Consider the following 18461-nt stretch of genomic DNA (forward strand, 5'->3'; position numbering starts at 1 on the left):
TCCTTAAAAATTCAACTTGTGCAGGTGGGGAGGCAGGGATGCAATCAATTTTTCTCCCTTCTTGCCCAGCTGAGGGAGAGGGAGCACAAGCACAGTACCTGCAGTGACGTGGGGAGAAGCTGTGACCACTGAGCCCCCACAGCCCAGCTTCCCTACCTGTGGGGTTGGGGGGACTCCTCTTTGTGTTCATGGGACAAAGTTTTGGCCCCAAGAGTTTCACAGCCTGCAGTTGAATGTCTGGCACAAGGAGGGCCCACATTTTTTGTCTATTATTCCAGACATAATTTGTAATCAACTAAAATCCATGATTGAAATGTTGTCATGATGATGACTTGTCTGAGCTGAACTGGGCATGTTCTCCCTTTGCATGTGGATAGAAAATTAGAGGCTTTTAAAGTTTTCAATTTTTTTTTATAAATTGCAATTTAACTTGGGCAATTTCACAGAAAGCCTCTGAACTGATTTTAAACCAGTGTCGAGGGGTGGTGAGGGAAATATTGGGTGCAGGTATCTTGGGGAGCAGCTTGAGCTGCAGGTTGAGCTCTGCTGACCCCCAGGCAAGAAGAGACCATGAGCTGCTGTCCCTTTGCATAGAAAAGGACAAAGGGACCTGGTTGCAGGTGAGGGACACTCTCAGGTGGGAGCCAATGACACACACACTTCTGCACATCTGGGCTGTGAGGGTATAAAATCCCAGGATGTGTTTTGTTCAGGTCCCCCCTTGGAGGCACCAGCTTGAGCTGTTATTTTGGTATTTAGTTATTGCACCAAGATTAAATTATTGTAATGATCAGGACACCTGAGACTCTGCTGTGGGGTTGAGCAGGTGGGGAAGCACCTGGTCTGACTGTGTGGGGTGTGTGAAGGGCCTTTGGTGAAGTTAGACTGTGTAAACTGGAGTTTCACCTGGTTTTGACAGCTCATGATTTTCAGGTGAACTTGTGATTCAGAGTTTTTCTATGTAAAAATCTTTCCTGAGAGATTAGGTAAATCAGGTTTCCAGGGGAACATGCACAAGAAAACCTTTACAGCCACCAAAATAAGCTGTTAGAATAAGCTGAACCTATTTAGCAGTTTGCTTGGTAACAATTGATCAAACTAAAAATGTTCGTTATATCCCAGCCCCTGCAAGCAATTTTGCAAAGACAAACCAATGCCTTCCTTGTGTTTGGACAAATCTCAGGCTGGAGCATAACACAAAATTCAGCTGCTAAAGAGCCACACCTGGATCTAGCACTGCCAGAAAAGCTGCACTTTTTCAACCTGTTCAGGATATCTTTTGGGGTGGAGAATGCTACCTCTGAGGTTTATATGGGAAATACAAAATTAATTTACCTTTCCTTTCCTAGATTCTATACATTTGGGGTTTTTTTCTGTGCTTATAGCACAGCTGTGAGTCTTTTTGCATCTTTGCAGTTTTCCATTGATTCCTCAGTGTGGTACCTTTTTTTTTTTGGTTTAGCTGTAGCCTGGTCCTTACTGCTTTCCTACAGTCTGAAATCCATAGCAACATGCAGTTTGTTACTGTTGCTGGAAACTCAATCACTATTTTTATATCTCATACCAATGTTCAGGTATTAGATGTGTCTGGTTGTTTAAAACTGAGTGCAAGTCTAATAATATAAGCTTATAAGTGTTAGGGAATGGGTGGGAAATACCATGCACAGCAGCAATGGGATTTCACTTATCTATTTACCAGAAATGCATTAATATCAGGGGCAAATCATGGTATGTTTTGTGTTTAAACTAAATCTCTTTTCTCCCTCATTATTTATTAATTTTTTAATTTTCTTTGATTCTCTCTCTTTTCCAAGTTAACGAACCAACCATGCTCTGGCCAAATCTCTACCAAGCCAAGCAAACTCCTCCTTTTTATCCTTCTTTGATACTATAATGCTTCAGTGTAAAATCCTCTGTGCTACCCTTGCCACCTGACATCTTAGAAACAGGATTTATCTCTGAATGTTTATTCTCCTCTATTCTCCATTTGAACAGTGTAAATATTTGCCTTTGCAGTTGTGGTGTTAGAATAAACTTCACAGTAAAAACTTGGCTTAATTAAGACCATCAAAACACCTGTCAGCTTTGTGTGTACAAGAGGCCGAGTCAGAATTAGCTGCCTACAGGTGATGCTGCACATATTTCAAGGGCTTTTTATTCCTTATGGCAGAATGTCTTTCAGAGGTGAATTTTGCAGCAGGCACTTAGGCAAAATTAGATAAAAAGAAAGAAAGTTTATATTCCTCTAAATACTGAAAGTTAGGTTTTACCCAAAAATTTTAAATGTAGTTTCTCAGAATGTGCTGTCATGTGTGGGGTGAGATACACCAGAGCAAGTATGTCATAAATACAGCTGAATTTTAAATACCCTCTTGTTTTTATGCCTGCATTCATCTCAAAGCACACAAAAACTAGAAGTCAATCTACATGAAATAGGAATACAATCAATTAGCTTCTTCATTTGCAATAGTAATTGCTTAAAGATGAGAAAGAGATCATCCTGAAAACCTGCTGGAAGTAGAAAATAAATGTATGGAGAGAATGTATGGATTACTGTGATCTTTCCCAGTTATGTTTGATATTATGGTTAAATTTAACAGTTGTCTTGGACATTTTTTGTTTTAATTAAAGACTTGATAGGATAATTTGCTGAGGGCTGAGGGTTCACCCACAGGATGAGGGATCAGGGTGAACACAGAGCTGGATTGCAAACAGCAGCACTTGAGGTTTTGTACAATGCAATGCCAGGTGCAGCTTGATTTCATAAAACAATAACCCCTGGCTGATGGAGTGTAATATGGCACATCTTCAAAAATAAATGAGACAAAATATTCCAATTACAGACTAATCTTACTTCTTTCTATCCTGAGCCAAGCGTTTGCCTCAATTGTTCAGCAACAAATTACCCCAGGAGCAGAGAACTACCATGGAGGATAACAAAGTGGTGTCTGCTCAGGGAGATTAACTCCTGATCAGATTCTCATATTAAGAGTTCTTGAAGGAAAAAAAGCAAACTAATTCACAGCAGATGAGACACTGATGTCTTGTTCTTTGTCTTCAGAGGAGCCTTCTGTGCTGTGTTCACCAGGATTTTTTTTTTTTTGGAAGCTGCTTTTTGAGGATTTGTGTGTGCCTTCTGCACAACACATGCTGCAATGAAAAAATAATCAAACTTACAGGAACAGTTTCGTGGGGGCTGGGAAAATTTTAGAAGTGTTGAGTTGTGCCAATTAATGCTTTTATTCAGCACCTCTGAGATTAAATTAATGATCTGTCATTAACTCTTTCATGCATCTGAGTCATAAGAATGTGTCTCTTTTTCTCTTCTTTTGGATTGTTTTAAGACTGAGGCTGATTTTGCCCTGCAGAGGGGAATTCATAAAGAGGCCAAACAGAGATGCAGAGAGACAAGCAATGTAGAGCTGTTAGTTCCAGCCATACTGTGAATGCACATTATTACTGTGTTGAAGGAGTTTTAGGGGAGAATACTGATTTATGTGCTGCAGTTGGATTTACTCCTTTTCACTGTGTTTCCCCCTCCACACCCCCAGTAAATATCTTTATGTAGCTGCTCTAATGACAGCCTTTGGGTGTGCTCTGCAGTCAGAGCTGGGGGTTCTTTGCTGTCACCCACAGCCTTCCCTGGGGCTTGGATGTAAATGGAATTCCTCCCTTGCTTCCAGCTGGATGTTGTGATCCACACAGACCCTCTGCAGAGTTTGAAGTGCTTCACAGTCAAGTACAAGTTACTGCACTGATTAATTAGTTTATAAATATTGTCTACAGCTTAACAAAATGTATCATTGCTGCGTTGGAAAGAGCCACTTGACACTCTGTGTGTATTTTAGGCTGTGAAGATCAGCTGCAATTTTAAATGTGCAAAACCACTCCACTGGAATATCTCTATGCAGATGGGAGACAAAACTCTGCCAAATTTTTCAGTGAGTGGTTAATGGTCATTGTTTTGAGAAATTCAGGGTTTAACCTAGCATGGTATCTAAGTGTAACACTTCACCTGTGTCTCCTTTATTATTAATCACACAGATTTAGGTTAATTGAGCTGCTTTGCAAGCACAGACTGTTAAGGACATCAATTCCTGACATCAGCTCTTTCCTTGCTCTGTGGAAAATATTCTCTTGAGAAGACCAAGCAGGAATTTAAAACAAAGCCCAGTAACCTTACATGGTCCTGACTTTTTCCTGGGACAGCCAAGCAGTGACTCCTGATGGTTGTTTTCTTGCCCCCCAGTTTAAAAATGCAGGTTTTGTTGACTTTGTTTCAGGTTGAACTGAGCAGCACTCTCTGAATCCCTTTGGTTAACAATTGCTGCCACAGCAACATTATGGAACACTGGGAAACACTTGAAGAAAGGGATTTTGAGAATATTGAAAGGAGCTCAGAGTGAAGGGGCTTTGATGAAATGTGGCAGGTCGCTGTGCTTAGGAGGTGGCTGTTAAATGTGGATGTGTGGAGGGGTTAATGAGAGGGGATTCTGTTTGTTTTGGAGGGTGGGATTATTGGTTTGCAGCTGCTTAAGCTGTGGATAGCTCTGTTAGATAGAGATGAAAGCACAGGTTAAGATGCAAAACCAGAGGTGCTGATGGAAATCTTTGGAGAGGCACTGGGGGTTCAGCTGCAGGAGCAGCCTTCAGCTGCAAACATTGATGAAAGAGCCTTGGTTCCCCCCAAACAGCCTCCCAAGGAATGACTTTGCTGTTCTTTCCCCTGCCCTGTGAGTAACTGGGTGTGCTCAGGTTGGCTCCAGCCAGGCTGTGCTCCAGTGCACTGCAGCTCCATTGCTGGGAGTGCAGACTGCCTGTGATGCTATAAACCACGTTATGAAGGTGTTTGTCAATGTTCTGGCTTCTCAAAATGCCTGACTATCCTTGAGACCTCTGCAGTCAGCCAACTGCTCCAGGCTTGGCCAGCCACGCTGCTTGGCAAATAGAAAGGCATCTCATTATGGGTAATTTGATTTAACATACCTGCTCAAAAAGCAGGTGACTCTTCATTTAGCTAGTGAGATGTTAAGGCTAATATTTCAACAGCTTTGGAATTATGGCATCGTTTTGGTTTTGTTGTTTTTTTTTTTTTTTTCCCTGTATTAATTTAAAGCAAAATTGAGCATTTTTGTAGTTTAGTTGTAGCAAAACTCCATGTACTCACTTTGTAAAGTGGTTCAACAATCCACATTCATGTGAATAATGGTTCCCTCTTACATTAACACTGTCTGGAAAGGTTCCTTCTTGCTTTCTCCTTTCACTTAAAAAAAAACCTGAGGTGGGGTGGGAAAAACCCCACCAAAAAAAACCCAAATCAAAATAAAACAAAAATATCTATCCATTTCTTTCCTTGCTTTATGACAGAGAATTGTTTCAATTTTGAGTTTTCCATAACTTTCCAGAGTTCAGGTATTCCTCTAGCTGGTAATTCTTACTAAGAAGGTGTTGTAATGATGGCTCCAATTTCTATTTGGTAGAAATGTAGCCTGGATCTTCCAGTATTTCACCACAACTGTGAGAGCCAGGCCCTAAATCCAAGAGATTGCTCTGACCAGATCTAGAAATGTTCTGTGATGCTTCTCTTTGTTTCCAAACCATTCCCCATCCTCCTGTGACCCCATAGAAAACTGGGGCAGAACAGGTGTGCAACTCATTACTTTGCTCCTCACTGGAGTGCAGATTTTAATGCATCATGTGAGTTGGTTTTTTTAAGGCACTTAATAATCAAGCGCCTTTTTTGGTTTTTAAGGCACTTCAATCATAAAATTCTATTAATGCAACAAAGACTATCCTGTTGGATTACAGGGTGTGTCCTGAAATTCCTATCAGAAATCTTTAAAATGCATTCCTTGTATATTTAGAGTGCAGGAGAAGCCTTGCTGCTAATGCCCTGAAATGTGTGCCAGGTCTTCAGGGCATGCTACATAACATGGCCCCAAGAAGAAATGCCCTACTTTCAAACTGGAGAAGTTAAGACAATGAATTATAGAATTAGATGGTGAGGAAACAGTGAAGGAGGCACAAGAACTAATTGCAGGGAGAGATGTTGCAGAAGTGTTTTTAATCTTGTACACTAGGGCAAAAGAAGTGGTACCAAGCTCATTTGCACATGCACATTAAATGTATTAACCATCTTCTCACCTTATGTAACATATCTAAATAATTTAAATGTGCTCTTTATGTAACTGAAAGAATATATTGCTTGAAGCAAAGTGTAAGGGGTAGGGGGAAGGGTTTTGAGAAAAAGATTTCCTACCCATTTAGCTGTAGAAATGATAACCCAAGTACTGTTTTTCCACAACTGTTTGGGCTAAATTTGAGTGAGATGTGCATTGGAAAAGCCCTTAGAAATTAATGAGAGTTCCTTTGCTTCTTCCAACCTTAACTTGAGGTATGTTCATTATTAGTTTTGAGGAAAACTGCCCTCAGTTTGTTGGATTCACTGCACCCACTGTTTATAGTGGAAATCCTCCTTTCAGCGGCAGAAAACAGATCTTTGTTCAGATGCTTTTAAATATATATTTTTAAAATCATATATTTCATTAAAATCATATTGTTCAGCTTTATGAATGTCTTTTGATCTTTCTTACCCATTGCAATGACTTTGGGAGCAGGTTAGCGATCAAGTCTGGCCAGGTCACACCTGAAGATGATTGAGGTGGCCCCGGGATAGCAAATTAGCTCAGATGAGATTCAGGTGGGGGCAATTAAGTGTTGGGGCATTTAAATAACAGCTGGGAAAGTTCCCACCCTTCAGTTCTCCGTGGGCAGTTGAGAAGGAAGCATGCAGCAACCAGGGTAGGTTTTGTTGGTTTTTTTCATACTTTGTTTCTTGTTTGTGGATTGTTATGTAGTTTTGTTGTTTCTGCTGTGTGGACTTTGTGGTGGAAATCGTCATGAGATTTTTATGGGGTCTTTAATATTTTTTTTCCTAATTATTTCCTGTTTTTTTGTGCTAAAAGGAGCTGAGTAGTTGAAAGCAGCAAACTTATTTTTATCTTGAGTAGCCAAACAGAGTCACTGCAGAGGTCGTGGTCTTGAGGCCTAACAGATTATCACTGTGGGAAGAGAATGTGATTTGTTAAAACTAAAAACAATTTAAATAACTAATCAAAATTGCTTTGTTTGTTGGTTTTGAGTTTTTTTTCTCTGAGTCTTTATTTTGGGTTTTAAAGTTCCTCATTTGTGACCTTAAAAGTGGAATGATGTTCTTAGGACACTTTCCAATTGTAGAAGGCCTTTTCTGTTTGCAACTGTACAATGAGATGTGTCAAAGTGCTTTTTCTCCTTTCTGTGGCAAATCTTAATTTTATTTAGCACACAGTAAACATTTATTTTTGTCCTCCTAGAGATAAAGAATTTGCGTGAGAGGTTTTTGAGTTGATCTGAAACAATATTTGTCTTGATAATTGGATGCATTTATCCAGTTTTGTTGGTTTTGTTGTTCTTTTTTAAAAATTAGGTTGTTGGTTTTCCTCAGTGAGGTCTATCCACTAAAAAAAACTGTGTATTGAAACTAGCTTAGTCTAAAATATGTTAGATCTTGGCAATATAATCTGTGTGAAAGGAAAACTACAATATTATTATTCCATCTACCCTGTTAAATCCTTACCTAAACGTGTTGGGGGGTTATTTGTTCCCTTTTTAAAGCTATTTCAACACCTGGTATTTACTCAGGAAGCCTGGGGGACCCATGTGGTTCTCAAATTGCTGCTGTTCTCCAAAGCTCCCTCTGTTGCTCTTTGGCTGAGTGTGATGGAGTGCCTTGCGTGCCTGGGCAGGTTCATTTCTCACCAGGCAGAGCCACGTGCTGGCATCTCTCAGGGAGTCCCATATGCCAGGACACCTGAGCCAGCCTTTAGTGCCTCCCAGCTACGTGGCAGCCCTGGAAGAACCTCTCTCAAACTTTCTCTGCTGTCACTTTGCTGCTTTTAGGAGCTGTCTCAGCAGCCTGCAGAGATGAACAGGCTACAGGAGTGGGGACTCTTAGGCATTCCTTTCAAGTAATAAATAAATAATGCATTCCAGGCTGTGCTACCAGCAGATGTTCCTTGTTCCAACTTTATGGTTCTAGAGATAGTTAGCAGCAAGTTCAAAAGTAGTTTTATAGTATTTGTGTGGAAGAGCAACAACAAAGAAAAGACACTGAGAACTGCTGCAGGTTTCATTTCCTGGTAGGCAACTTCAAATATTTGCATTTTCTATGAAAGGGAAAGAAAGGGGAGTTAAAATTCTGAAATCATGGAGTGCCTTTCATAATGAGTAGGCTTCAGCCTCAATGGCCTCTCTGGAAGATGAATTATAGAAATTATGTATAAATTGTAGAAATTGTGTTGGGGAATGAAGGGGTTTCTGTGTGAGGCACTGTGAGGGTACCCAGGGCAGTGGCCTTTGCAGAGCTCCCAGCTGGGACATGGGGAAGGCACAGCAGGACCCTCTGTGCTGTCACCCCTGAGCTGTGTCAGCCAAGGCTGCTCCTGACCTTCAGTGAATCCCTCTGATGGGCAGGGAGAGGAGGAAGGGCTGAAACCCAACTTTGGGTTTTGTTGGATATTTTAAGATTCACTCTGTTTGCACTTCTCTGCTTTCCTAAGTCAGGAAGATGGTGTGAGAATTGAATACCTGCTCCCTTCCAGTGCTTCTGCTTTCTCAGTTTTTGTGCCAAAGCGTGACAATTCCTGTGACGATGTTACCATTTTGCTAATGGTTCATGCCCTCGTGGATACCCTCCATTGCCCTAAAATATGCAATCATTTAATTGTCATTGCAATCCTATTATATTGCCATTATGGAACGTCTGGTGGGGAAAGCTATGAACATATTATTAGTGCTGAAAGGGACAATTTACTGAATCTCGCTAAATGCCATCACTTTTCAAAAATGAAACAACATTACTTTATTATGCATGTCTTACTTTAATATTCTGCTCAGATAATGATTGGGAGCCATTGATCTTTTTCTGAGTGGAGATTTTTTTTGTACAATTTTTAGTTTGTTGCAGCGGTAGGAATGCTAACAACTTCTTGGCTTCTTCCATCATTCTTCTTTATATTAAAAAAAGGAAGGGATAAAAGGCAGCTCTTGTTGGACTGGAGTTGTGAGTACAGTTTTTGAAGTGCTTTGTGTTTTGTGACTCAAGAAATGTTCCTACTTATAAGTTCATACAAGTGAATCAGATATCTTCCCCCTGGCACTCCCTCTCCCCTTTGGCTCCTCTTCCCTTGCTTTTTTTAGCTGTTTTGTAAACTCTTTGGGGCACAGGGTACATCTTAATGAGTCTTTGAAATAACATTATGCTCTGCACAACCTCACTTGAGGTCTCCAATTACAGCCCAAGTACAGATAATTAACTCCCTGTATGACTCTGGTGCTGGAGGAGGGTTGGTTGCATTTGAAGCACATGCAACTTGTTGGCAGTGTGGGAGCTTAAAATGGCAGGCTATTCCCAGAGATGGTGCAGTGAATTGGAGAATTTGAAATTCTTACTGATTCTGGAAATTCCATTTCCTTCTGTGGCTGGCAAGTGAGGCTGAGTGAATCATTCCCTCATCTTTGAAATTGCCTCCAAAGAGCTACAAGAAATCCAAGGATAATGTCATTGTGGAACAATATGGAGACCAAGAGGGGCTCCTTCAATGTGTTATAAATTCCAGAGGAAAAGCTATTTTAACCATAAGGAAACAAAGTATCATAGGAGTCCTTTAAAATTTTTATGGTTAGATATCTTTATAAGTGCACATAAAACAAACTGAAGAGCACTACATGCAAATTATGATTAATAATTTGAGCTTGGAGGGCATTAAAAATTCTAAGGTGTGGTAAAAGAAAAATGGATCAGGATTAAGAATGCAGATATATGCTTACATTGCAAATGTGTGACCAAGCAAAGCAAGAATAGTCTGTCACTTATTCTTTTTTAATTCATGTGATATGTTTAGCTATTTCATATAGATTCTACAAATATATATAATTTTTTTTAATCCTAGATTTCTTCCTGGTAATTTTGAATTTCTAGTTCTGGGCCAGCTGATGCAACACAAATAGAATTATTACTATACAACTTAGTTTGGAAAAGGGTGTTTGAAAAGCAGTTTTGAATTGCCTTGTGGCAATTCTCTTGTACATAAACTCATTTTAACTGCATAAAACCTACTATATTGCATCTAGAAACTGCAGTGAATGTGCATTTAGATGTTATGAATAACTGCAGTTAAGTAGAAATGAAACTGAAATAAATCTGAATTTTATTTGCACTTTCCCTTCATTTTAATGCCACTCAAGCTGCTGCTACCTTTTATTCTCAGAGTAACATAGCTGTTAAGGATAAAGAGAGTGTGTGTGTGTTTATCTGTGAGATGCTCAAGCACTGTTGGCCTACATGTAGCATGGTTTATAACCACAGAGGCTGTGCAATGAAATTTTGACTGCTGGACATTATTTTAAAGCCGTTTGCTCCTGTCATGGAAATGCATTACAGAGCTAGCACAAGGTATGGCCAAGAAAACTGAATAACCACTTCAAAATTTAGGGTTTCTGTGGGTGGTAAGGGCTGGTTATGCCTTGGCAATCAAGATGCTGTCAGAAGGTGTTGGGAATGTGCAGGAAGGGCTGTTCCTGCAGACCCTGAGTGGGTTTGCAGCAGCCAGGGCTTGGCTTTGTGCTGTGGCAGGGAGCACAGCCAGTGGCACCGTGTGGGTGACAATAATTGCCCTGCTCTGCAGCCACAGCTGACCTGGAGGAGCCCGAGTGACTGCGGGGGAAATGTTCAAAAGCGCTCGGATGGCTTGGTCAGCTCTGTGTCATTTCTGAGCGTGACTCACCTGCTCAGGAACTGCAGCCCACAGAAAGATAATGTGCTTTGTCTGCCAGTGCAGCCAACAGCCTCGGAAAATTTTACCATCAAAAATCCTGGTTGATGAAGGTTTGCTTGATTTATCAGGCTGTGATGGCTTTTATTTGCCTTCCTGCTGTTCTTTTTGCTGCCAACTCATTCAAATCTAAACTTTTGGACTATTTCTCTTCTGTCAACTCTCAACTTTTGTCATGCAAGCCACCCCGCACAATTAGTGTCAGAGTGTAATTAAAATGCTAAAACGAGGGAGTAGGATTGTGCATTGCCTGGTGGGCTCCTGCCAGCAGCTAATGAACAAGCCCTCTGTCCTGAACACATGGATGTGCTGGGAAAACAGCCTGGATGCTGAACACAGAATCTCTTAGCAAAGCCATCATGGAGAGGAGCATTTTGAGAGTCATGCTGCTCCTCCAGAGTGTGACACCCTCCTGGGGAGCTGGGACACAGCCTGGGCTGGTCCTGCGCCATGCAGTGACACTGCTGTGGCTGTGCCTCTCCCCCTCACTGTGGGTCCGTGCCCTCAGCACGTTCTGTGAGTCTGATTATCAGCACTGTTTCTGTTATAGTTTTCTCTCTTTTTTTTTTTCCCCCCCATTTTCTAATGATTAAATTTGCACTAATAATGATTCTTTGATTAGGCTGTTAATATTTCAATTATGGTACTGGGAAGCCAATGGGTGGACATAGAAGGTGCATTTCTTTTTGCCCATAGCAACATTTTGAGCATAATTTCTTTGATCTATTTTGAATTCACAATAGCACATATAAGGAAAAAAAAAAAGCAGCATGGAGGCTGATCAGGCTCAGGAGTTATTACAGACTACACTGCTGCTCTGTCTCTTCTTTTCTTAACTTTAAACTTGTTTTATCACACCCCCTTCTCCTTTCCCTTCTTTAAGGAGTTATCTCAAAGACTCAGAATTAGTGTAGCCTGGAAAATTTTTAATTTGTGCCCTAATTAATGAATATAATGTAATGTACACCTGTGGTGATAATACCTTTATTAGCATTGAAGCTGTTAGACATCAAAGCTTTATATCAGGCAAAACCATCTATTTCTCATTTAATGGAGTCACAATTCAAGTGTGTTTTGTTAGAATGAAATCTCATCATAACTGGAGCTCTGCACAGAGTGAGCAGAAACCCTTCCATGCCGAACTACAGGTCAGTAATAGGGTAGGATGTTATGTTGGGTCACAATCCACGTTTAACATCTCTGAAAGTTTTGTGAATTCGTTCATTTTAACACTTGACAAGTGTCTTAAGAGGTAGATGCATTAACATTATTTTTGCTTCATAAATAAGGGTGAAAGTGTTCTCACCTCAATGTGAACAGTTTCAATAAAGAGAAAATGCCTCAGCTTTTGCAGCAATAATTTGTTTCCTGTGTGGATAAACTGAAGCTGAAGGCAAAATAGTTTGTCTCTATCTAGTATTGTAAATACATTATTTTCCCCTTTTAAAATTGAAATCCTTCCTATTAGACCACAAGCAATCCTGAGGTTTCTTTCCCACAGCTTCTTTTGTTTCTTTTCCCAATTCCTCTGCTGTTAAATCCTATTGTACAACATTTTGTTAAAGGCTTTTTGTTTGTTTCTGATTCCTCATCTCTCTAAAATGGGAATTTTGTTCTGGCTTAAAAAAAAAAATATCTTGGGGATTTATTGTAGAAAATCCTGGATGTGCTTACTTTGGTAAAATTCTCCATGATTTCATTGTTCTTTTTAAGAACCATGAAGAAATCTGGTCATGTTCAATATTGCCTGCCCAGGCAGTGTCTTGTAGGCATGACAACAAGCATATGTTGTTGGGGAGGCAAATGCAACTGGCTTTGGAACTCATCCATCTCTTGAGACAGGGGTGGGAGGAGAGGGAAAGGTAACAAGGAATTTGTTATAAGACAAATATAAGATGAACGTTCCCATGAGAAAACAGTAAAGAAATTCTCAATATGTAGGGTTTGATTTTCATATTCTCTGGATCATGGTTGTATTTATCTTCTGCCAGGAAGGATGAAGGGGCCAATAATGGTGTTTTCCCATTCTCCAACCTTCTTTTCCTTTTTTTTCCTCTATGGATTCTTAGATTTATTTTTATCTTGGAGAAGCTGCATTTTACTGGTGCAGTAGGTTAGCTTTTATAGTTATAAAATTTAGGGGAGAGTGATATCCTTTCCATACAACTTCCAGAGTGCTTTCTAAAGCCTTTATTGCTGTAATCTTTCAGATTCAGTAAGAATCCTTGACCTTTGCTGCCTCCATTATTTTAGAGATGTTGCATGACTCTGATTCCTCTGTGCTACCACATCATAAGGGAAAAATCTTTCTTTATGGAAATGGCATAGCTACATCAAATAAACAAGACTTGCATTTTCACATTAAGTGCTGTAGAGATCTGCCTGCACTTAAGTGGAGAAGTAACTATTACTGCATTACATAACAGGTAAAATAGAAATGGAGCATATTCCTAATGTACAGTGATTATTTATACAAACATTTAGTCTATATTTAAAAAAAAAAGTGAAAATAATTCATTTGAAAACATGAAAATGAAACTGCCTTTTTTTCTTTAAATTTTGAAAATGTTATTTTCACTCTGTTGTATTTTGGGGCTTTATTTAACAATGAAGGAATTCAGTCTGGCTGCCAGAATCAGCTCTTGCCACCTTTAAGGTAGGGATGTGGCTGTGGTTGGGAAGAGCCAAAGGTGATCTCACTTTTGTGCTGACACAATAACCAATGTCAGAAAACAGACCACATTAATACGTTTAATTAAAACTTTTATTAAAAAATACATGTGTAACATTTCCAATTACACTGTAAGTTTGAAGGGACATGGTCTCTTGGGAATGTATTCAAGTCTCTGAGGAAAAAACATTCTAAAACACACATAAAAGGACACTGCAAGCCAGATTAACATATGAAACTCTCAGCAGTGGAGTTCCTTGAAGAAAATGAAGAAAAATGTTGGGAAGAATATTTAGAGTTTACTGTTTTACACTGCTCAACAGCTCTGTGTTCATTAACTGGCACATCCCTTCTAATTTGTGATCTCATTTGTACTGTGTCAACAGCTTTTAGCAGTGCCTCTTCACATTCTGTTTGCTTTAAAACACGGTTTCTGTAATCAGGGAGAAAACTGGGAGCAGAATCATCACTTCAAAACCTCTCGTCATTCTCATTGCTGCCTCCTCTGCTACCTGGCTGAGCTCTGGGTGGTTCCCCTGTGAGCTGGGGAGGTTCTGTGGGTGAGGCTCTGCACATCTGATAGAGCTGATCAGTGCTTTTAGTGAATCCCTAAAAGGCTTTGGGACATTGTAAAAGCATTCAACAATTAACATTTTCTTTCCTTTATGCTGCATTACCAAAGTAATCTCTTCTTTCATGTTTTGCCATGTGATAAAAACAGGACTGTTGGGATTTATAGAGGCAAATTTGGCAGTCTGTCCCTATTTGCTTGGACTGGATGGCACATGTCAAATTCGTGCCTGTCCCAATGAAGGTGTTACCTGAAATAGGAGACAGTGTTAGTGGGTCAGATGTAGATTCAGGTGTTGCTGTTCTAGGAGTGTGGGCCAGGTGTGATTTACAGATTAATCTGGTTTCCCCTATTTAGTTTGCATTTTCCTATTTATTATTTGTTTTGTAGTTCAGTTATTTTGTAATAATTTATCTACCTCTACACAGAAGAACCCTAAACAATGACAAAAAATGTTTTCCATACATTTCAGCATTTTTTCTTGTTATGGTACAAAATACTTCTCCATCCATTGCAGTTTTTATTTTTCCTTTTGCATTAAGATGTCACTTGAAAATATTTTGGAGTGTTCCAATGTTCCTTGTAATTTTCCATTACCTAAATCATCCCAGGTCCTTTTACAATAAGCCTCAATCCAGCTAGAGACTTTGTTCTTGTCTCCCTTTTATCCCAAACTCTGTCTCAGTTACATCAGAAGCTCCAGCCCTATGAAATCCACTCTTGTCCTGCTTCTCAACAAATTTTGACAAGTTTAATTTGCCTGCCTGAGGATTGCATTATTAGGTTTGCTGTCACCTTGTAGTGCTTCTTCCTTTGCTGGGTTCATCTGTAATAAGTCAGAGTTCATTCATTATAGAAATTCACAGATATACAGAAGAACCAATTGTGAAGAGACTTTAATAGTTTCTATTCCTTATAAGAGGGGTGTCCTTAAATTATATAGTATTATAAAGAACTTTTACTCTTAGCATTCATTTTCTTAAGCTCTCAATCCCTTTGACAAGGGGAATAAGAAGCAGGGGTATCACCTGGAACAGGGAGGGAGGGAGAGATCCGTCCAACCCCATCTTTCTTTGGCAGATTGATGTTTGGTAAGTTTACAGGAGTTAATCTAAACCTTCTTGTTTAGCTCCCCATCTGATTTGGTGCTATGATAAACAAAGAGGAATAATTCAGGCCTTTTGTCCCATGTGTTTTTATGTGTGATGCATCTTCTGGAGATGCCTTGCAGTCATTCAGGTGGCGTGGGGCCTTTCAGAATGAAAAACAACAAGGAAAAGAAAAGAGTAGAATAAAGGGTGGTTTGTTCTGTAGTTAGCTGAAGGATTGGATAGGAAAGTTGGAGATATTAGTAACCTTCAACAAATAATTAAAATTGAGCAGGAGGGCCTGGAAGCAGCTGTATGTAATGTAGCAGCTCACACAGCTCTGCAGTTTTCAAAATAGCTCTGTATACACTTGGTTAAATATTTTGCTTTTATTTATAAATATTTCACTGCAGCCATCTACTTCCATAGTGCTCCTTATTCCTGGCTGTCAATAAAATGGGTGGGGAGCCTCGTGTGTATCTCTGTGGGCTCTTCCAGGTGCTGATGGAAAGACAAGCTTGTGCAGATGTGGAGAGAAGGGGAAGCTGAGCTCTTCCCCCAAAGCACAGCCTCAGCTCCACAGTGTTTGTCACCACAGTGCCCTTATTGAAATTTGTGTGGGTGATGTCAGTTTAATAGGCTCAGCACTTTTAGGGGACATTGACAGAAACTAAATTGGAAAAATGCAACAAATGTTAGGTTTTAGCAGAATATCGACTTAATACAGATTGAACAGGGAAGAAAAATATTGCATGGTGTGCAACTTGAACTTCACATTGTCTCATTAAAGACTCTGCAATGGATAACACTGTCTGCCTGCCTTGCCCTCAGCTGTATACCCAGCAGATCATTCATGTAAGGAGTAATAATATACCACTCCATGGCACCTCACTGCAACTGCCATGAAGTATTCTGTGATCTGGTTTTATTACTTACTAAAATCTGCACTCCATTTATTTCTGTGTAACTGGTTTTTTGCTCCCTCCCCACTTTTCTGTGGCCCCACATCTATTTCTTATTCATTTGTTTGACCCAAATTTCTTTCTTATATACAAAAGTCAATCCCTTGGCACCCTCAGGTCCCCAAACCTGAGTGTGTGTTTAGATGTCTTTTTTTTTCCCTTTTTAATAGTGTACTTACAAAAAATGAGTCAGAAGAAATATCAGCTTCTGTCAACGAGAAAATTTTGCCTCCTGTCTAGAATAAGTGGATTGACTGAAAAATTGAAAACTGGGCCAATTGACTTAATTTTCACTAGGAAAAAACCCACTAATTCTCAAAATATGAGCTCAACAGTCAATTTGATTTTTCCATTTTGACATATTTTATCAACTACCATTATCTGCTTTAGAAATGTATAAACTGTGGGCTGAGGGCACATCAATGCCACCATTAATGTGAATTAAAGGTCATTAATTCTGATACCAGTAAAAATACTAGCAAAGGGTGGTTTGTCAGATGGGCAGCTGATGCCTTGGGTGGTCACTGATGAGGTGGCCAAGTGTGTGCATGCTCCCTTGGCTGGGGGCTGCAGGGGATAAGGAAGTTATCCAGGAACAATTAGCTCATGGTTAAGTTTGTGAGGGTTTTTTTGGCTTTGTTTTTTTTCCCCCCAAAATGAATTGCTTACTATAATCCTATTGTTTACTCACCAGAGGATAAAAAGAGATGGAATTTGCCAACTGTGCAAAGAGTGGGCTTTTGGTGGGAGGGACTGGTGATGTATTTGTGGCCTGAGTCCCACTGTGACTGTGCAATACTGATATTTAGTGCTTTCCATTTCTTAAGCGGTAATTCTACACAACTCATTATTTATGTTCAGTAAATGCCAAAAGCTTTTTTTTTTTTTTTTTTTTAAGAAAAAAGGACTGATAAGTTTGTTCAATAGCCTCTGGAATACTGAGTTTTGCTCCTTGAGTGCAGGAAAAGCTGTTTGTCTCCTTTCAGAAAACATCTAGGTTTGACCCTTCATGGGCAAACTATAATGTGAATGTGAAATTGCACAAAAGCCAGAGAAAGAATATTAATATTTCTCTCCATGTTTCTCTTTTCATAATTGCAACACAAGCACTGAATGTGATTTTGCTGTCTTGAAACAAACACACCAATAAGTCTATCTGGTCTGCCAAGAAAAGATGCAACATCCAGACAGCTCTTTGTACTGTCAGATGAAATGAGGCTATTTTGACTAGTGTTTAGGATATACAACATATGGCACACTGCTGATTTTTGCTTCCGAGGGATCATATTGGATTCACGTATCTGATGATATAATTCTAAATGCACCCTACAAAATACTGAAATGGCAACTCAGCATGTTTTTTTTTTTTGTAGGTGTCAGAACCATAAAAAGTTGTTCCTGGCTCTGTTCCAGCCCTTCTTTTTTTTTATTAAAGCTATTTTCTTAGCTTTTAACTAATCACAGCTGTCCTTGAGGACAACAAAATAGAAGTTAGGCAGACTGGGAGATGTTTTTGTGTTTTTGCTTTTCTGCTCCCCTCAGCAGACAATTGACTGTGGTTTCAGTCTTCTGATACCTGAAGTCCAACCTGAAACCCCACCAGGAGAGCAGTGCCCAGCACTCCCTGAGTTGGGGAAATTTCTGCTTTGGGGCTTTTGGGTGATGCTGAAGCCTTTGATTGCCAGTTGAACTGGTGTCCAAGGGGCTCAGGAGAAGAGCAATCAGCTCTGCTCATGGCACCTCTTCATTAACCTCTCAGCACTCATCAGAACCCTCCACTCCTGGGTTTGGGCAGCAAAGAGAGATGGCTGGTTTATATCTTTGATACGGTAAAGGATCATAGAATGGATGGGTTGGAAGGCACTTTAAAGCTCATCCCATTCTACCCCTGCTATGGGCAGGGAGAACTTCCATCAGACCATGCTGCTCCTGGCCTTGGGCACCTCCAGGGATGAAGCCACAGCTTCTCTGGGCAACCTGTGCCAGGGCCTCGCCACCGTCATGGTGGAGAATTTCTTCTAAGATTTAATTTAAATCTATCCTCTTTCCATTTAAGGTGATTTCCCCTTGTTCTCTCACTACATGATTACACATTGTGATGCTTTACTAAGATTGGTTATTTTCTAGGCTGAGAAGGAAAACAAAAATGACTTATATTTATTGTATCTGCATGATTTTCAAGCTAGTTCCATGTTGGTCAGTTGGTCTTCTTTGGCACATGAGCAATATGATTTAGGCTATGGTTTAGTCTAAACCTGGACTATGAGGCATGGCTTTGTGGTTGAGTAAACTCCAGGC

The sequence above is a fragment of the Ammospiza caudacuta genome, chromosome 17 (assembly GCF_027887145.1).
Source record: "Ammospiza caudacuta isolate bAmmCau1 chromosome 17, bAmmCau1.pri, whole genome shotgun sequence".
Taxonomy (NCBI): domain Eukaryota; kingdom Metazoa; phylum Chordata; class Aves; order Passeriformes; family Passerellidae; genus Ammospiza; species Ammospiza caudacuta.